This window comes from Macrobrachium nipponense, chromosome 13 (assembly GCF_015104395.2).
Source record: "Macrobrachium nipponense isolate FS-2020 chromosome 13, ASM1510439v2, whole genome shotgun sequence".
NCBI classification, from domain to species: Eukaryota; Metazoa; Arthropoda; class Malacostraca; order Decapoda; family Palaemonidae; genus Macrobrachium; species Macrobrachium nipponense.
Window position 1 is genome coordinate 83,324,579 of NC_087206.1, and position 22,474 is coordinate 83,347,052.

General features: G+C 37.0%; 1 protein-coding gene across 3 annotated transcripts in view; it reads right to left on the reverse strand.

Annotated features, from left to right (window-relative positions):
- The window catches only part of LOC135225154 (uncharacterized), a 363,469-nt gene that overhangs the window by 112,870 nt on the left and 228,125 nt on the right, over nucleotides 1-22,474 (reverse strand). The gene's annotated exons all lie outside the window — the stretch shown is intronic.

The following is a 22,474-nucleotide window of genomic DNA, read 5'->3' on the forward strand; positions in this document are numbered from 1 at the left end:
CCCGAAAAGAAAATCTCTGTTAAACCTGACCTGTTCAAAATGCCTAATAACCACGAGAAAAACCTCTTTGTTAACCATGACCTGTCAAAATGCTAAAATAACCCGAGGAAAAATCTCTGTTACCTGACCTGTCAAAAGTGCTAATTAACCACTGAGAAAACCTTCTGTTACCTGAACCTGTTCAAAATGCCTAATAACACCGAGAAAACCTCTTGTTAACCTGCCCTGTCAAAAAGTGGCTAAAAAGAACCCGAGAAAATCCTCTGTTTACCCTGACCTGTTACAAAATGCTAATAAACCCGAGAAAAAATCCTCTGTTGTACCTGACCCTCGTCAAAAATGCTAATAAACACGAGAAAACCTGTTACCTGAACTGTTCAAAGTGCCTAATAAACCGAGAAAACCTCTGTTACCTGACCTGTCAAAATGGCTAACTAAAACACGAGAAAAACCTCTTGTTACCCTGAACCTTGTCAATGTGCTAATAACAACAAGGAAACCTTGTTAAACCTGACCTGTCAAAGGGTTGCCTAATAATACGAGGAAACCTTCCTGTTGCCTGACCTGGGTCAAAATAGCTAATAACCCGAGAAACCCCCTCTGTTACCTGACCGCAAAAATGTAATAACCCGTTGAAAACCTCTGTTACCTGACCTTTCAAAATGCTGAATAACGACGAAAAGAAAACCTCTGTTATTACCTGATCTGTCAAAATGCTAATAATAACACGAGAAAACCGTTACCTGAAAACCTGTCAAAATGCTACTAAGCCGAGAAAACCCCTTGTTACCTGACCTGTCAAAATGCTAATAAACGACGGAAAATGGGAAAACTTCTGTTACCTGACCTGTCAAAAACTGCTAATAACACGAGAAAAACCTCGTTAACCTGACCTGTCCAAAATGCAAATTAACCCGAGAAAACCCCTGTTACCTGACCTGTTGAAAAATTGCTAATAACCCACGAGAAAAATCCCCTCTGTTACCTGACCTGTCAAAAATGCTAATAACCACGAGAAAACTCTTTGTTATTACCTGACCTTGTCAAAACAATGCTAATAACACGAGAAAACTCTTTTACCTGAAACCTGTCAAAATGATAATAACACGAGAAAACTGGTTACCTGACCTGTCAAAAATGCTAATAACCCGAGAAAACCCCTGTTACTGAACTGTCAAATGCTAATAACCACCGAGAAAAACCTCCTGTTACCCATGACCTGTCAAAATGCTAATAAACACGAGAAAAACCTCTGTTACCCTGACCTGGCAAAAAATGCTAAAGTCACGAGAAAACCATGTTAACATGAAACCTGTTCAAAATGCTAAAATAACACGAGAAAACTCTGGTTAACCTGTGACCCTGTCAAAATGCTAATAATCCGACAAGAAAATCCTCTGGTTACCTGAACCTCGTCAAAAATGCTAATAACACGGAAGAAACCCTGTTACCTGAACCTGGTCAAACAGTGCTAATAACACGAGAAAACCTGTTACCTGACCTGTCAAAATGCTAATAACCCGAGAAAACCTTTGTTACCTGACCTGTCAAAATGCTAATAACACGAGAAAACCTGTTACCCGACCTCGGTTCAAAATGCCTAATAACGAGAAAACCTTTGTTACCTGAAAACCTGCACAATGCTAATAACACGAAGAAAAACCTTGTTACCTGACCTGTTCAAAGTGCTTAATAATGAGAAAACCTTTGTTACTGAAAAACCTGTCAAAGTGATTAATAACACGAGAAACCTGGTTACATGTCAAAAATTGTCAAAATGCTAATAACCCGAGAAAACCTTTGTTACCTGACCTGTCAATGTGCTAATAACACGAGAAAATCTGTTACCTGACCTGTCAAAGTGCTAATACACGAGAAAACCTAGCCTACCCTGACCTGTTCAAAAGTGCTAATAAAACACAAGAAAACCCTACACCAGTGACCGACATGTCAAAGTGCTAATAATACGAGGAAAACCTCGGGGGGGGGTTACCTGACCTGTCAAAATGTGTTAATAATACCCGAGAAATTCTCTGTTTACCTGACCTGTCAATGTGCTAATAAACACGAGAAAACCTTGGTTACCTGACTGTCAAAGTGTTAATTAACACGAGAAAACCTCCTGTTACCCGACCTGGCAAAATGAATAAAATAACCAACCTGAAAACCTCTGTTACCTGACCTGTCAAAATGCTAATAACCCCGCGAAAAAGTCTGTTTACCTGACCTGTCCAAATGTTAATAACCCGAGGAAAACTCCTGTTACTGACCTGTCAAAATGCTAACAACACGAGAAAAACCTCTGTTACCCCTGACCTGGCAAAAAGGCTAATAACCCGAGAAAATTTCCTTCCTGTTTATTGAACATGTTCAAAAGGCCAAAATGGAAGAACCCGAAGAAAACTTGTTACCTGACCTGTCAAAACGCTTAATAACACCGAGAAAATCCTCCTGGTTAAAATGCCTGAACCTTGTTCCTGAGCGAATAAACACGAAGAAAAACCTGTTACCGGAACCCGTCAAAATGTAATTAACCACCGAGAAAACCTCTCAGTTTACCTGGACCTGCAAAAATGCTAATAAAACCCGAGAAAATTTGTTTCATGTGTAAAAACCCTGAACCTGTTCCAAAATGCTAATAACCGAGGGGAAAATCCTCGTTAACCTCTTGAACCTGTCAAAATGCAATAATAACCCGAGAAAAACCGTTACCTGAATGTCAAAATGCTTAAACACGAAGGAAAATCTTTGCCTGACCCTGTCAAAGTGCTAATAACACGAGAAAAACCTGTTTACCTGAACCTGTCCAAAGTTGCTAAAACACCAAGGAAAACCTCGGTTACCTGGACCTGTCAAAGTGCTAATTAATACGAGAAAATCCTTCGGTTGCCTGGACCCCGTCAAAATGTAATAACCGAGAAAACCTTGTTACCGACCTGGTCAAAATGTTAATAACCCGAGAAAACCTCGGTTACCTGACCTGTCAAAAAGTGTTAATAACCGAGAAAATCTTGTTACCTGACCTGTCAAAATGTAATAAAAACACGAGAAAACCTGTTACTGACCTGTCAAAATGCTAAAAAACGAGGAAAACCCCTGTTACCTGACCGTAAAAAATGCTAATAAAACACCCGCGGAAAACCTATTGTTACCTTGACCTGGTCAAAATGCTTAATAACACGAGAAACTGTTACCTTACCTGTCAAACCAAAATCTCTGTTAACCCGAGTCCCTGTCTTAAACCGAGCTTTGCCTCAAAGCTAATAAACACGAGAAAAACCCCTCTGTTACCCGACCGTCAAAATGAATAAAACCCTAGAAAAACCTCTGTTACCCTGACCTGTCAAAATGTAATAAACCACCGTTTTAGAAACCTCTGTTAACCCGACCTCTGTTCCAAAATGTAAAATAATAAACCGAGAAAACCTGTTTACCGGACCTGTCAAAATGCCCAATAACCCCCCCGCAGAAAAACCCTGTTACCTGAAACCTGTCAAAAGGCTAATAACAAGAGAAAAACCTTGTTACCTGAACCTGTCAAAATGGCTAAAACACGAAGAAAACCTCTGTTTAATGACCTTGCAAAAATGCTAATAACACAAGAAAAACCTGTTATACCGAAGTGTCAAAGTGCTAATAATACGAGAAAACCTCTGTTGCCTGACCTGTCAAAATGCTAATAACCCGAGAAAACCTCTGTTACCTGACCTGTCAAAATGCTAATAACCCGAGAAAAACCCCTGTTACCTGACCTGTCAAAATGCTAATAACCCGAGAAAAACCTCTGTTACCTGACCTGTCAAAATGCTAATAACCCGAGAAAATCTCTGTTACCTGACCTGTCAAAATGCTAATAACAGAAAATCTCTGTTACCGACCCTGGTCAAAATGCTAAATAACACGAAGAAAAACCTGTTACCTGACCCTGTCAAATGCTAACAAAACCGAGAAAAAAGTGCTGGAATAACCTGAGCTAAATAAAACTAAAACGAGGGAAAAACCCTCTGTTACTCCACCTGTCAAAAATGCTAATAACACGAGAAAACCTCTGTTACCTGACCTGTCAAAGTGCTAATAACACGAGAAAACTCTGTTACCTGACCTGTCAAAATGCTAATAACCCGAGAAAACCTCTGTTACCTGACCTGTCAAAATGCTAATAACACGAGAAAACCTCTGTTACCTGACCTGTCAAAGTGCTAATAACACGAGAAAACCTCTGTTACCTGACCTGTCAAAATGCTAATAACACGAAAAACCTGAAAAACTGTACCTGACCCGGTTCAAAATGTAAAATGCTAAGAAGGAGAAAACCCTGGTTAACCCTGACCTGTCAAAATGCTAATAACACGAGAAAACCTGTTACCTGACCTGTCAAAATGCTAATAACCCGAGAAAACCTCTGTTACCTGACCTGTCAAAATGCTAATAACACGAGAAAACCTATTACCTGACCTGTCAAAATGCTAATAACACGAGAAAACCTCTGTTACCTGACCTGTCAAAATGCTAATAACCCGAGAAAAACCTCTGTTACCTGACCTGTCAAAATGCTAATAACACCGAGAAAACCTCTGTTACCTGACCTGTCAAAATGCTAATAACCCGAGAAAACCTCTGTTACCTGAAAAAACCTGTCAATAATGGCTTAATAAAACCACGAGGAAAACCCCTGTTACCTGACCTGTCAAAAATGCTTAATAAAACGAGAAAACCTCTGTTACCTGACCTGTCATAAGGCTAAAAATAACCACGAAGCAAAAACCTCTGGCCCTTGACCCTTGTCAAAATGCCTAATAAACACGAGAAAAAACCTGTTACCTGCCTGTAAAATGCTAAAACCCCGAGGAAAAACCTCTCTTTAACCTGACCTGTCAAAATGCTAATAACCGAAGAAAAGAAACCTCTGTACCTGACCTTTGGCAAAAATGCTAATAACCCGAGAAAAAACCTCTTTGTTACCTGACCTGTCAACAATGCTAAATAACAAACTGAGAAAACCTCTGTTAACCTGAACCCTGTCAAAATGCTAAATAAAACCGAGAAAGCAAAACCCTTCTGTTACCTGACCTGTCAAAATGCTAAAACCGAGAAAATCTCTGTAACCCTGAACCTGTCAAAATGCCTAATAAAGAGAAAACCTCTGTTACCTGACCTGTCAAAATGATAATACACGAGGAAAACCTGCTTAACCTGAACCCGGTCAAAATGTAAAATAACCCGAAGAAAAGGAAAACCCCTTTCCCTGTTACCATTGACCTGTCAAAATGCCTTAATAAAACGAGAAAACTCTGTTAAAACCTTGACCTGTCAAAATGCTAATAACCCACGAAGGAAAACCTCTGTTACCGACCTGTTCAAAATGCCTCCTAATAACACGAAGAAAAACCTGTTACCTGAAAACCTGTTAAAATGAATAACACGAAGAAACATCTGTTACATGACCCTGTCAAAATGCTAATAACCCCCCGAGAGAAAACCTCTGTTACCTGGACCTGTCAAAAATGCTAATAAACACGAGAAAACCTGTTACCTGACCTGTCAAAAGTCGCTAATAACCCACGAAGAAAAACCCCTCTGTTACCTGACCTGTTCAAAATGCTAATAAACCGAGAAAAACCTTGTTCGCCTGACCTGTCAAAATGCTACATATAACACAAGAAAAACCGTTACCTGACCTGTCAAAATGCTAATAACCCGAGAAAATCCCTTTGTACCTGACCTGTTCAAAAATGCTAAAACACACTAGAAAACCTGTTACCTGACCTGTCAAAATGCTAATAACCCGAGAAAACCTTTGTTACCTGACCTGTCAATGTGCTAATAACACGAGAAAATCTGTTACCTGACGCTCAGTCAGTGCTAATAAACGAGAAAACCTGTTGCCTGTAAACCTATCCAAAAACAAGACCTCATGCTGAATAACCGAGAAAACTGACCTACCTGTTCAAAATGCTATAACACTGAAAACCTCCTGTTACCAGTGCTAATACAGAGAAAACCTACCTGACCTGTCAAAGGTAATAACAAGAAAACCTGTTACCTGACCTGTCAAAGTGCTAATAATACGAAGAAAACCTCTGTTACCTGTATGCTGAAAACTCTTGTTACCTACCTGTTCAAAATCTAATAACACGAGAAAACCTCTGTTACCTGACCTGTCAAAATGCTAATAACCCGAGAAAACCTCTGTTACCTGACCTGTCAAAGTGCTGATAACACGAGAAAATCTTTGTTGCCTGACCTGTCAAGCCGACCTAACTAAACACGAGAAAAACTGTACCGACCTGTCAAAATGCTGAAACACGAGAAAACCTGGTTAAAAACCTGGACCGTCAAAATCTAATACACACTAGGAAAACCTTGTTACACCTGACCTGTCAAAATGCGGATAACGACCGAAAAGCGAAAACCTGTTTTACCTGAACCTGTCAAATGCCTAATAAAAAACCCGAGAAAAAACCTATGGTTCACGAGAAAATCTTTGTTGCCTGACCTGTCAAAGTGCTAATAACACGAGAAAACCTGTTACCTGACCTGTCAAAATGCTGATAACACGAGAAAACCTGTTACCTGACCTGTCAAAATGCTAATAACCCGAGAAAACCTCTGTTACCTACCTGACCTGTCAAAATGCTTATAATTCGTGAAAACCTCTGTTACCTGATCCGTCAAAGTGCTAATAATACGAGGAAACCTCTGGTACCTGACCTGTCAAAATGCTAATAACACCAGAAAACCTGTTATCTGACCTGTCAAAATACTAATAACACGAGTAAACCTCTGTTACCTGACCTGAAAAATTTAGCTTTTTTAACTTCTCGACCTAATATACCCTAGTGATACCGTGCTAACTTATTCAGCAGTGACAGAAGTAAAGTTCCTCTCGTATGACCTTGAACCAGCAGGTTTGACCTAATTTAAGGTCACCCACCTTCTTATGCCCGAAAGTAAAAAGGACCTTGAAAGTAGTAAGCTTTCACAACAACAACAAATTCGGGAATCTCTTCATCATTCATGAGTATCTTCATGTTAATTCAACCGCATAGAAAAGGAATGAATCTTTACTGTAGCACTGGAATAAAACATTACTGAAAGTATCAACCCTCATTCCAGAGATGAACTTTTTAGTTCCGTGTTATAAAAAAAACTTTCCAACACACTGAAGTTCATACCACAATAATACGATGATGAAGACATTAAAAATACTCTTTGTTCTGTACACAGATTCATAATAATGGTATACTGACACAAGTCCAGAGATAAAGCCAGATAAACAAGGGTTTCATGTTCACACTCTGGCCTTAAATTTTCTTACTAAAATAGAGAAAAAAAAGTCATTAATATTTACCGGTGTGACTGAAATTGCTTATCGAGTACGTAGACCTGTTTACGAATAAATTCATTGATAATATCAGATATCATATATATATATATATATATATATATATATATTATATATATATATATATATATATATATATGTATATATATTTAAATATATATATATCATATATATATATATATTATAATATGTGTGTGTGTATATATATACATATATATATATATATATATATTATATATATATATATATATATATATATATCTATATATATATATATAAATATGTATACATATATATATATACTATATATATATATATATATATATATATATATATATATATATATATCTATTTGCTATATATATCTATGTATATAATATAGTATATATATATATATATTATATTATATATATTATACATATATATACATAATATATATATGTGTGTAGTATATGTATGTATATAATATATATATATATATATATATATATATATATATATATGACTGGTAAAAATGTTCTGTTACAACAGAAATCCATCTAATAAAAGGAGCCCATAGAAACACCAAAATATAGAGAGAGAAATACTATATTTCAGAGACTGCTGTCTCCCTCTTCAGGTAGATGAATGAGAAAAGTTACAGAAAAGGTGGTATTTATACCAAGAGGTCCATCCACAGGTAAGCCAATTTAGGTCACTCCCACTGATAATCTTCCTTTAATCTTCTCAAGCGTTGGTTGAATGAAAATCTTGTTGATGACATCTGAATCCCATGCTCCGATTGAGATGTTCAATACCTGCCTCTGTTTAATCAGGGCCGATTCCATCATTTGACTCTTGTACCAGCAGTTGCTGCTATAAATTATATGTGACAAATTCCAGTTTATTCAATGGTTATGTTCATTTATATGGTTGAAAATAGCTGAGTTCTGTTGTCCATACCTAACTGACCGTTTATGTTGTATTAATCTCTGGGGAAGTGATTTTCCTGTAAATCTGATGTAAGATTGGTCACAGTCCAGGCATGGGATTTCGTAAACGTCTGTGTCCTTGGGGATGCCTTTTGTTGGACGTTAATCAGGGATTAGGCTAAGGTGTTTGGGTAAGTAAATGCAAAAGGGTTAGATTTTCCGAGGGTCTGGGTCACCGTCTTAATCCTGTCAAGGTGTGGATTTTTATTTTTTTGTTGGGTGTGTCTCTGGTACTGTCTTGAGTGGGGTCGGTAAGAATTTTAAAGGAGGATTATCAGCAAGAGTGACCTAAATTGGCTTACCTGTGGATGGACCTCTTGGTATAAATACCACCTTTTTCTATAACTTTTTCTCATTCTTCTACCTGAAGATGGGAGACAGTAGTCTCTGAAATATAGTATTTTTCTCTCTATAATTTTGGTGTTTTTATGGGCCCCTTTTATTAGATAGATATATACATACATACATACATACTCATACTACATACATCAGATATATATATATATATATATATATATATATATATATATATATATATATATATTTATCCTATAAGTATGGGAGTCTGAAAAAGCAAAAATTGTTTTATGTATATCATCCATGAAGGAAAAACAGATGTATTTAAAATATTCAAAATGACACTGCAAGGTATTCTGCTAGCTGATAAACCGATAATGTACCTACAGAGAGAGAGAGAAATACCTCTACCCTAATCCTGAGTGACGAAATTCGAGCTTAATTAACTTCTCTTGCAAAAGAGAAGATTTTTTTCTTTTTGTCATTAAATGATTTTAATGAAACAATCGTATTGAATTTCCTCACGCCAGAGATTTCGTGTAGCGTTTTGCCTGTCCATTTCCCTTACACGGAGGGTGGGGCTACATCAGAGAGAGAGAGAGAGAGAGAGAGAGGTGGGACTTTCTGAATACTGTAATCGGTACGGTAATAATAGTTCATACTAATCATTTCAAAGCTTTCAAATTTAATGAGAAGAGAGAGAGAGAGAGAGAGAGAGGTGGAGAAGAAGCGAGAGAGAGAGAGATAGAAGCCGGGGGGGGGGGGAGGGGGGGAATGAGCTGAAAATACTATCTCTGTAAATCGTTTTTTTTTTTAGTATCATTGTACACCTATCCTAGATATTAATCCTGATTACGTCACGTCATTAAAACAATTAGCGAGAGGAAGCGATTGCATCACACACACATTAGGCCCCCTCCCCCCGCGCCCCTTCCCTTCACGCCCCGCCCTCCGTTTTTCTCTTTCCAGTCTGAACTAGAAATAGCATCTATCGGATTTCAACGCACATTCAACAAACTGTTGGCTTTGAAGTCGGCGAACATAATGCAGCAGTTGATGAACAAGCATCCACTTAGCTAATGGCTCTCGAATATCTGACAGCCCACCTTTGGTTCATAAATCAAAAGATCAAATGTATAATACAAAAGAAAAAAAGAACATTTTACATTTCAAAAGAGACGTGAAACATCATCAAACGTCATACGAGTAAGGCTAAGGCCCCACCGAATCCGGCGCGGCGCGTCGCGTGCGTCCAACACGGCTACGCGTTTTGTGCGTTTCGATCAACTGTCATAGTTCAAACACGAGTGGCCCCACACGGCGCATGAGCGTGCGTGGCGTCAGGTGCGTTACCGGACTAGACGCACAAGGAACAAAACATTTTGTTTTTAGCCGCACGTGGACGTGCGTCTTCCGCATGAAGGAAGAAATTGTGGTAGACCTACAACAACCTGCATAACTTTGAGTTATAATCAAATGTGATGATTTGTGGTTATGATAAAGGATTAAAGTATTTTTTTTATTATATTCTAATGGATACATTTATGTAAATATCTTTGTTTCAGAAGTTCCTGTATCAAAGTGTTCAGTTCACACACAATTCTACGTATCTTAATTTTTGTATTAAATAGAATAAAGTGCAACTTTACAAATTTCGAAATCAGTAATCCTTCCCTCAGAGTTACTACAAGTTTCTTACGTTGATACGGATCTTCTGTAATTGGTATCAAATTTTGATAGTCGAGATATAATGCCCTCGAGAATTAAGTCAAAGGTTTTCGGCGTTATCCGACAATATTAAAATAAAATAAAACTTGTCTGGATACTATCGTCACTTATGAAATTGTTTTGCATATTCTCCATTCTTTCCTCTTCTAAATTTATGTCATAAGTGCAGATTTTCCTACTGTTCAACCCCTCTAATTTGGTTGACAGCACCGAGTCAGAGGAAAACCTCGCGCGCTCCCTTCATAACGGCAAGTACTGCTGAAGTTTGAATTGTCCGTCTTATAACCGTCACTCGTTTGTCTGGTTGGGCCACACTCGCAGAAGACGGAGACGCTTGTAGACGTATAGCCGTGTTGCACGCACGCGACGCGCCGCGACGGATCCGGTGGGGCCTTAGCCTAATGCTTGAAAATAGCGTTTTATGCGTTTACTACCGTAAAAATTTGATATGGTGGTGACGTCACGCGGTGCATTTTTTGTTATAACCCATTTTCTTGCTTCCGCGTGAGAAAATAGTTACGACGCCAAAACGTTGGGTCAGGTCAGGTCGAGATGTTAGGTCCGGTCATGATATAGGTCAGGTCAAGATGTTAGGTCAGGTTAAGATGTTAGGTCAGGTCATGATATGTAGGTCAGGTCAGAATACTGTCAGGTCATATTTATATCAGGTCAGGTCAGGTCAGGATACTCAGGTCAGAAAGCATCCAGGAATGTAAAAAAAAAATAATAAAACTCAACAGTTTGCGAAGAATTGCAACTCTTAAGCAGCATAATAGCTAAGTGCTCGCATGTGTCTTTATCAAAACCGGATTTGTCTCATCAAAAACATCTTTATTTAAAACTGCTCAATTTTGTAAAAGCTGTTTCACCTTATAAAAAAAACTTATTCTATGACACAGCCTTATTTTATCAAAAGAAGCTTTATTTTTTAAAAGAATTTTTATAAAAACAGCTTCAAGAAAGCAGCTTTATATTCTAAAATAACAAGTTTTATCTTTTTAAAATATCCTTTTATGAATACGGCTTTATTTCATCGAAAAACACCTTGATTTCGCCTCGGTTGGTTGGATAAATTCTAGAGGTCTACACCAGACCTCGTATATATGTTTCATCACTTTACCATCGCTGACAGGCCCCCTTTGCAAAAAGGGCTCATGTTGTTGCTGGCATAAGGCCGACTTCGTTTCACAGTTCGTCGAAAGAATATAAAGCAGTTGAAGCGTGAAAGGGCATTAGTTAAAATAGTTGTTATTGTTTGTTTGTATGGTGTTTTTGCGTTGCATGGAACCAGTGGTTATTCAGCAACGGGACCAACGGCTTCACATGACTTCCGAACCCCGTCGAGAGTGAACTTCTGTCACCAGAAATACACATCTCTCACGCCTCAATGGAATGCTCGAGAATCGAACTCGCGGCCACCGAAGTGGCAGGCCAAGACCATACTGATCACGCCACTGAGGCGCTTAAAGAATATCAAACTGTTGCACGTTGCAATAATGACCTTACTTTGATGATGACAAGAATTGTGACTGAAGACGTACGTAAAAATGGTGTCAGTTTTGATAATGCGCCAGTTGGTAGGAGCTTTATTATTTATTTATTTATTTATTTATTTACTTACTTATTTACAATGCCTTGTATGGTCCCTCAAAAGAATTCTACCTTATCAACAGCTTCCGTAGAACCGGAAATCTCATCTAATTCACTCATTCTAAAATTCCGGTAAAGTGTTACGATACATTACGATTGCACTAGAGATGATATGAGGAAGAAGGGAGTACGGAAGGAAATGACACAGGACAGAGGTAGATAGATGGAAGAGACTCAGTAAAAAACGGCGACCCCGAACAGGGATAAAGCTGGGAAGAAGAAGAAGAAGAAGAAGAAGAAGAAGAAGAAGAAGAGTTACGATACATTACGATAAAGTTAAAGCGATGTAGGTTGACTCATTATAAAGCCCAAACGTTGTTTGCCTGGGAAAACATCGTTATGTATTGCAAACATTTCTGCGTCAGATTTTCCTCACTAATGACGAAGGAGTCTACCGTTCCTTACAGAGGTCGGCGTCATATTTTGACGGTAAATTACGTTAATGAGTCCTGGTGGCAGGTTGGCAATCGCATGTTCAGAGAATTTTATACCGCCAATCATTACCGGTTAATAAGTCATGCCACGAAGACAGACAGCACACACAGACAAACGTATAGACATACAGAGCATCTCATGTCTATCGCTATACGTAAATGTATCCCCTCTATCGATCCGAGGATTTATTTTCACTTACTCGGGGGGTAAGCCTACAAACTACTATGCTGTTCTTCTTCTAATTGGGGGGGGGGGGTGGGGGGGTGGAAAGGCTTATGAAAAAGCCTAAAAATGTCTGAAAAGGGTGTTTCGCGAGTTACAGATACAGTAATTTTAGGATAAGATATTCATGATTTATTAAAATGAAAATGTAAAATAAAAATAAATAATGTGCATGTTAAACAGTACAGAATAATTATTTCTAATAAAATATAGCGTACTCATTTTAATTTTCGTTGGTGAAACAATGCTCTATTTGACCATAATTTTAGCACGCGACCAAGTAAGCTGGAGGTCGAATCACGCCTAGTTTAATATGATACGACACGTTTTGAAAAAACACAGGTCACTTAGGTTCGTTTTTTTTCTAACTCACACTTGTTGCCCACAGCTGCATAACAAAATTAGTCGACTAACCACCAGGTACATCATATTTTTCTGAGAGAAGTTCATAAGTTGTTCCTTCCCCGTCATGGGATCCAACACGTGTTTTGAAAGAGAAGAGAGAGAGAGAGAGAGAGAGAGAGAGAGAGAGAGAAATGAAAAAAAGAGAGGACAGAGAAAAAAAGAGAGGACAGAGAGAAAGGAAAAGAGTAAAAAAGGAATAATAGAGAAAGTAAGAAACGAATTGGAGAGAGAGAAATGAAAAAAGAAAGATGAAAACGAAGAGAGAGAGAGAGAGAGAGAGAGAGAGAGAGAGAGAGAGAGAGAGAGAGAACATACGTAATTACCTCCCAGACTATAATATTAGAGGAAAAAAGGTTGATATCTCCATCCGCCGTCCCCACCTTTGGCTAAACATTCAAGTAGCACTCGAGATTCTCCCCCGACCATCTCCTACTCTGGTCGTCCTCCAGAATCTGAAGTTCTCGAGTTGCAGTAGGTAGTCCTCCAAGCACGTAGTATGCTCCTACTTTAAACCGCAGATGTTGTTTAATCTTCTTTTTATTTGCCTTTCCAAGCACATACGTATATGTGAAAGAAAGCATATCACTTAGACCATCTTTTTATAGCAAAATCCAGTAAGAGTTTTTAAGTCTCTCTCTCTCTCTCTCTCTTGCCTTGCCTTCCCCTTCTTGAATTATTCATAGGAAGCACCTTCCCTCATTATCCCTGACTTTCCTCATTCCGCATCATCACTCACTTCCTCATTCCTCATTATCCCTCAATTTCGTCATTCCTCATTATCATTCACTATCCTCATTCCTCATTATCCCTCACTATCCTCATTCCTCATTATCCCTCAATTTCCTCATTCCTCATTATCGTTCACCATCCTCATTATCCCTCACTTTCCTCATTCCTCGTTATCCCTCCCTTTCCTCATTATCACTCACTTTCCTCATTCCTCATTATCACTCCCTTTCCTCATTATCACTCACTTTCCTCATTCCTCATTATCACTCCCTTTCCTCATTATCACTCACTTTCCTCATTCCTCATTATCACCCCCTTTCCTCATTATCCCTCAGTTTCCTCATCCTTCATTATCACTCACTTTCCTCATTATCCCTTATTATCCCCAATCCTCATTATCCCTCACATTCCTCATCCCTCACAATCCCTAACTTTCCCCAATCTATTATAAACTCGCTTTCCCATTTCCCCCAACCCAATCCCTCTTTATTATTTCCCCACTTTCCCCCTCATCCCCTTCCTCCATTATCCCATTTTCCACCCTTTCCCCTTAAAACCCTCATTTAAAAATCCTTCCACTTTCCTCATCCCGCCCCATTAAATCCCTTCCATTTTCCTCATCCCTCATTATCCCTCACTCGCATCCCATCCCTCAACTTTCATAAATCATTATCCTTCACTTTCCTCATCCCTCATTATCCCTCACTCTCCCCTAAACTCATTATCCCTCACTTTCCTCATCCCTCATTATCCCTCACTCTCCCCAATCCTCATTATAACTTACTTTCCTCATTATCTCTCACTTCCCCAATTCTCATTATAACTCACTTTCCTATCCCTCGTTATCCCTCACTTTCCTCATTACTCATTATCCCTCACTTTCCTCATCCCTCATTATCCCTCACTTTCCTCATCCCTCGTTATCCCTCACTTTCCTCATCCCTCACTAGCCCTAACTTTCCCCAATCCTCATTATAACTCACTTTCCTCATTATCCCTCACTTTCCCCTAAACTCATTATCCCTCCCTCACTTTCCTCATCCCTCATCATCCCTCACTTTCCTCATCCCTCATCATCCCTCACTTTCCTCATCCCTCATTATCCCTCACTTTCCTCATGCCTCTCATTTTGGGAAAACAGAAACATAACGCGGATTAAGACGTCGACATCGTAGGAGCTTTATTAAGATGTGTGGATTTCGGAAATCTCTCACTTAAAAAGGGGGGGTTGGTGTTCCCGGGGGGTGCTAGACCCCCTTCTGACCTTTCCATCCATCCAAAATGACCTCATAAAGACTCCGAGAGACTTAGACGAGTCTTGAAGAGACTAACAGCTAACATAAGCAAACAATAGAACAAAGATTCCTAAGCTGGTTTGGGTAGACTATACGCCGGGCCAACTTACTTGAGCAATTGCCAAATATCTCTTTTTTTTATCTTTTCTTATTTATTCTTCTTTGGGGGGAGGGGGATAAAGAAGTAACTTTATAAAGCTCCATACATTAAAGAAGCAGTACTGATTTCATGTGTGTGTGTGTGTATATATATATATATATATATATATATATATGTGTGTGTGTGTGTGTGTGTGTGTGTGTGTGTGTGTGTGTGTATGTATGTACGTGTATATATATATATATATAATATATATATATATATAATAAAAGGAACCCATAAAAACGCCAAAATATAGAGAGAAAATACTATATTTCAGAGACAGCTGTCTCTGAAATATAGTATTTTCTCTATATTTTGGCGTTTTTGTGGGCTCCTTTTATTAGATGGAATGCTGCTGTAACAGAACATTTTTACCAGTCATATAATATATATATATTGTAAAGGAATATTGATTTATTGAATGTAAAATTGCAGAAAAGGTTGAAAATTGATATTTGCATAGAAAAAAAGTGTGTACACTAGAAAACAGATGGCAGTAGCGCTTGGCGGAGGCGGTAGTCGCCAAGGATAATGTACCGAAACAATGATATTTGGTCCATGGATGTCTAGCGTGAGTCTGGTATATTAAGGCCCAAAACGACGATTTTCGTTGGAGCTGAAACAAACAAGTGATTATAATAGTGTATCAAGTTTTGAGGAATATATGGTAATGTATTGTTTATCCATTTGGACGTTTTCTTGTGTGATGTAACGTTGGTTGCCACTAACTTTTTGATGTTACAGTGAATTATATGTTGTGTTGATGTAAAGCTTTGTGACTTGCGTATTATACTGTAAAATGCAGTGATTAGTGATTAGTAGTCTTGATGAAGTGCTGTATAGCGAGTCTTTGCTTTTGTGTAAAGCGTCCGTAATTTGTTTAATGTTCTGTTTGTGACTTTAATTTCCTTACTAGTTGTTATTAAAGTACATTTTAAGTTATAGTGAGTTGTCACTGTTTCCTGATATATTCTCCTCGTAAATCCTTACCGTAGAGAGAGATTTTTTTTTATGTTACAATATATATACATATATATTATATATATATATATATATATATATATATATATATATATATATATATAAATATAATTCAAGCTACAATTGTCCTTTGAATATCTAATTGATATATTTTCATATATGTACCGAAGGGGAATTTTTAGTTGATAATTAATTTCGTCCCCCCCATGGGAATCGAAACCACTGTTCCAGTGGACTGGGAAACGAAATCAGAAAACGGACAGTGACGCTATCGAGTCGGCCAAGCCAGCAGAGAGCGTCACTGTCCGTTTCTGATTTCGTTTCCCGTCCACTGGACGGTGGTTCGATCCCATGGGGGGACGAAATTATTATCAACTAAAAATTCCCTTTCGGTACATACATGAAAATATATCAATTCCGAGGTAGAGCGAATTAGATATTAAAGGACATTTGTAGCTCGAATGATTTATATGAATCACAGTGATGTGGTAAGTACGTATAGTATATATGTTATATAAACTATTATATATATATTATAATTTATATCTATATATATATATTTATATCTATAATTATATTATATAAATATATATAATTATATATATTCAATAATATGTGTATATATATCTTATATTATATATATATATTATATATAATTATAATATTATGGATATATATCTAACTACTGGCAGAGTTCGGTTACAGAAAGGAACTCTCGTCCCTAATGATTCGTTCGCCCGAAACCAGAGGTCCACACCAAGCCTCTTATACCCTTGATAGCTACGTCTGAATAATAATAATAATAATAATAACAATAATAATAATACTAATAGTAATAATAATAATAATATATAAAATCGAAGCGCAGGGCAACCTCATAGTCTTACTAATTACTTCCACCTCCGATATTCGGAAAAAAAAATGAATAAATAAAATAAATCTCAAGACGCAAAAAAAATTAATTGGTCACAGGCCTTAGACATTCATTAAGGTTGAATTGGAATTTCTTCCATTGGAATTTCTCTCACTGGAATTCTCTTCACTTGCGTTAGGAATGGAACATATGAAATTAAAGGCAGAGACCAAGCGCTGGGACCTGTGAGGTCATTCGGCGCTACAAAGGAAATGGACAATAAAGAGAGACTGAAAGGTGTATTATTAGGAGAGGGAGGAAGAGGAAAGTACGATCGAAGAAAGAGAATATGAACGGAGGTACAGTAAAAGGAATGAAAGGTTTGCAGCCAGGGGTCGAAGGGACGCTGCAAAGAACCTTCGGTGACGCCTACAGTGCACCGCGTGAGGTGCACTGACGGCAAAGCGTTAGGGATAAAAATTAGCTTTTAAGAAATTGGTTTGTTGAAAAGTTCACTGTGGTTCGAACACGTCCCTATGACCAGGAGGTCAAGACTGCATAACGAAAGGGAGAAGGCAATTACAGCTAATGATATGTAATTAAAAGAGTAATTAAACTTGAAAGTACCAATTACCCACTTCAAGGGTAAATTCTGGCGCGCGAAGATAGAGTAAATAAACGAAATCTGAGAGAGGACTACTTCCCAATTACATTCTCCTTCATGTTTGCGGAATTCAAATCCTTTTCATTAGACCCTGGAGAGAGAGAGAGAGAGAGAGAGAGAGAATAAAAAATCCTTCTCTTTCCCATTGATACGGGAAACAGAGAGAGAGAGAGAGAGAGAGAGAGAGCACTCAAAGTCGAGGGGACGGCCAAACCACTCACGACTCGAGGGGAGAGAGACGATGCGCTTGGTTGTCATGACAACACTCATAATTAGGCATCCCGGGAGAGAGAGAGAGAGAGAGAGAAGGAATGTCCCCTGAACTACCTACTAAGATCAGAGACTTTCTCTTTCCCAGGACTATGGAAACAGAGAGAGAGAGAGAGAGAGAGAGATCATATTTTTGAGTGGGGAAATGGCATTCATAATAATGAGTACACCTTTAATCCAGAGGGAAAATACCTCTTAAAACAATTATTATTTAAATAACACTTAAAACTGTGGTTATTTAAATAACACTTGAAACAATGTTTATTTAAATAACGCTTAAATCAATGGTGATTTAAATACTGATTAAAACCATGTTTATTTGAACAACGCTGAAAACTATAGTTATTCAAATAACGATTAAAACAATGATTATTTAAATAACGATTAAAACAATGGTTATTATTTAAATAACGATTAAAACAATGTTTATTTAAATAACGCTTAAAACAAAGGGTATTTAAATAACGCTTAAAACAATGGTTATTATTTAAATAACGATTAAAATAATGTTTAATTCTTACTAATCTGTTAAATAAAAGACAAAAAATGCAAAGTTAGTCGATGCCACAACAACCTAATGACTCAATATTCCACTAAGTTTTAATTTCTGCCCTGAAAAGGTCAGGTCAGGTCAGCTGTTGACGTAATCATTTTCTGAGCCATTTCTTTTTTACGCTAAGATACTGGAAATGATTAATAAATACGAATGTTTCATACGAACACCGAAAACGTATGCCTTCAATAGTGTTGCAGGCTGTGACACAGAAAATGACTGATAAGTTCTCCTGTTTGATATGGACAAAAAGGTTTATGCCTACAAGGCTGGACGCTTCGATTCTATCCTCCTTTTTATCATTCAGAAGATGAACCCTATTCATAATGGAACAAGCCCACCTAAGGGGCCATTGACTTGAAATTCAAGCTTCCAAAGAATAATTATTATTAAGGTGTTCATTCGGAAGCAGAAACAGAACTTTATACCTGCAATAATTCGAACATAGTTTGGTGCAGAAAACAACCATTAGATACCACTGCTTAATACACACACACACACACACACACACACACACACACACACACATAAACGAGCTAAGAATACACACCTACAATATCACACTTGCGCTCGGCAATGCCAAATCCGGCATTGCAGAAGAGGTCACAAACACAAATACTTAATATTCAGTGTTACACCTGAGACACATACGTGACTACGCTGCAATACACCTTGTGCATCTGCAAGTAGCTATGAATGAATATATACACGTGTCTATGCGAACAGTAAACGGCATATCATTAAGTGGACTGTACCTCTGATAAGACACGAGGTAAACTTCTGTTACACTCACACATCAGTGCACACACTTGCGGTTTAATACGCGTGGTGCATACGCAACTGGCACTGATAATGTGCAAGTGTGTGCACACTCTTTGTACGAGGTGTATCAGTAAGCACACTGCACGCATGAATAAATAACGCACTAAAACCTTTCACTTTATTTATAGAACAAATCTAGTTTTTTTTTTTTTTTTTTTTTTTTTGTTTTTTCTTTTCTTTTTGCGCACTATTCGTTCATTCCTTACATTCAGCCATAAGTGATTCTATGACTTACAATCAAATTTCTCTTGTAATAAAATTCATTAAATAAGAAATTAATCAAGTTCAACTAAATTAAATTAAATTAAATTGCGTTCAATTAAATAATATAACAATAGAAGCGCCCTAACACTGCAGCTGTTAACTCAGAACATCTGCTACTAAATTACAGCTCACTTACTGACTATATATATATATATATATATATATATATATATATATATATATATATATATATATATATATATATATATATATATATATTATAGTTTTATTTATATATATATATATATATATATATATATATATATATATATCTATATATATATATATATATATAACATATATATTATATATATATATATATATATATATATATATATATATATGAAATAATTATCACATCACCGTGATTCGTATAAATTGTTCGAGCTACAAGTGTCCTTTTAATATCTAATTCGCATCATACCATCGGAAACTGGATATTTTCCATATATGTAAACCGAAGGGGAATTTTTCAGTTGACGAAGTTATTATCAACTAAAAAATTCCCCTTCGGTTTACATATATGAAAATATATCTGACATTATAAGGACATTTGTAGCTCGAATAATATATAGGTATATATATATATATATATATATATATATATATATATATATATATATATATATATATATAATATATATACACACACACACACGTACGTGCGTGAGTGTGTGTGTGCGTATGTTAGCGTGTGAATGGGCGTGTGGTGTCATGCGTTCGTTAGTGACCTTAGTCATTAATTAGCGGTTTTTTCGTCATGAAGAATTAATAGCCGTCGTAAGGGAAAAAAATAATAAACAAAAAACCATATAATTAAACCTTCCCGATATTCAAACAATTTCGATTCAGGATGTTGGTGAAATTAAGTGAATTATGAAACTGACAAATTGCCTGACTTTTTTTTTTTTTTTTGTATCTGGGGTTACTGACTATACATCACAGTTTGCACGAGAGAGAGAGAGAGAGAGAGAGAGTATAAATCTAAACAGCAGCAAAGGGGCTCTTATCGTAATACTCCGTCTCAAATGTAACGGAACCAATTGGTTACCGAGCAACGGGACCTACAGCTTATTGTGGGATCCGAATCACATTATATCGAGAAATTAATTCCCAATCACCAGAAACAGTCACATTCGGTAGGATAAGTCAATAGGTCCACATCAGCCCTCTTATCCCTCTTCGAACCCTACCTTGGGCGGTCGGTAGGGCTAATTCAGTAGGTCCACATCAGCCCTCTTATCCCTCTTGGAACCCTGTTTTGGGACAAGGACCCGAACTGGCCAAAACCGGTTTCATCCACCCCTACCTGAACCCCTTGAACCCCAGGCGCCTATATTGTTGTTTTATTAATGTCGTTCTCATTATTTTGTTCATCTTTCGGGAGATTATCGTCACCTTTCTCCCTTTCTTTTTCTTTTGTTTTTTTTATTTCTTTCTTTTATTACCATTTGCGGTTAATATGGATTATTTTTCAACGGTTAACTTACCCGGGTCTGTACACGATGCCCAGGCGAGGTTTGGGCATCTCAATTCGTCTGTAACTTGGTTCAGTCTTAATTCGTCTTTACCTTGGTTCGAAATTTTAATTCGACTGTGATTTGCTTCGACATCTTAATTCGCCTTTAACTTAGTTCAACATCTTAATCCGTCTGTAACTTGGTTCAACATCTTAATTCGTTTATAACGCATTTCAACATCTTAATTCATCTGTATATTGGTTCATCTTAATTCGTCTATAACTCGGTTCAACATCTTAATTCGTCTATAACTTGGTTCAAAATTTCAATTCGCCTATAACTTGGTTCAACATCTTAATTATTTTACAACTTAGCTCATCTTAATTTAGCTGTAAATTGGTTCAACATCTTAATTCGTCTATAACTTGTTAAAGCATCTTAATTCATCTAAAACTTGTTCCAGGATCTTAATTCGTCTATAACTTGGTCAAGCATCTTAATTCGTCTATAATTTGGTCAAGCGATTTAATTCGTCTATAACTTGGCCCAGCATCTTAATTCGTTTATAACTTAGTTCAACATCTTAATTTATATGTAAATTGGTTCAACATCATAATTCGTCTACAACTTGGTTCAACATCTTAATTCGTCTATAACTTGTTCAGGCATCTTAATTCGTCTATAACTTGGTCAAGCAACTTAATTCGTCTATAACTTGGCCCAGTGTCTTAATTCGTTTATAACTTAGTTTAACATCTTAATTCGTCTGTAACTTAGTTCAGCAACTTAATTCGTCTATAACTCGGCTCAGCATCTAAATATATCTGTAATTTAGCTCAATGTACAAGTTAAGAGCACAAGATTTTGTTCTTTTTAAAGCAAATGACGTTTGTCCTTCAATTCTTGAAAGCATCTGAATTAATTTCACACAGTGAAATACATAATAAAAAAAATTTAAGCATTAGAATATGATCTGAAGGGAAGGTAATTTTGCAATGTGTATATATAGTATATATATATATATATATATATATATATATTATATATATATGTATATAATAAGGTATCAAACGTGAAAAATTAAATAATTAAAAACTATCTGGAAATAATTACAATTATTTCAGTAATCTATAATTAGCAACTGTCAACACCCCTGGTGAATTAAACAAGCAGCTACCTATACCACAACTTATTAAGTCTGAATAGAATAGAAGAACAGAATATAGAATTCAGGCCAAAGGCCAAGCGCTGGGACCTATGAAGTCATTCAGCGCTGAAACTGACATTGACAATGAAAATGTTAGAAAGGTGTAACAGGAGGAAAACCTTTAAAGCAGTTGAATATGAGCGGAGAGACAGTAAAAGGAATGCAAGGGGTTGCAGCTAGA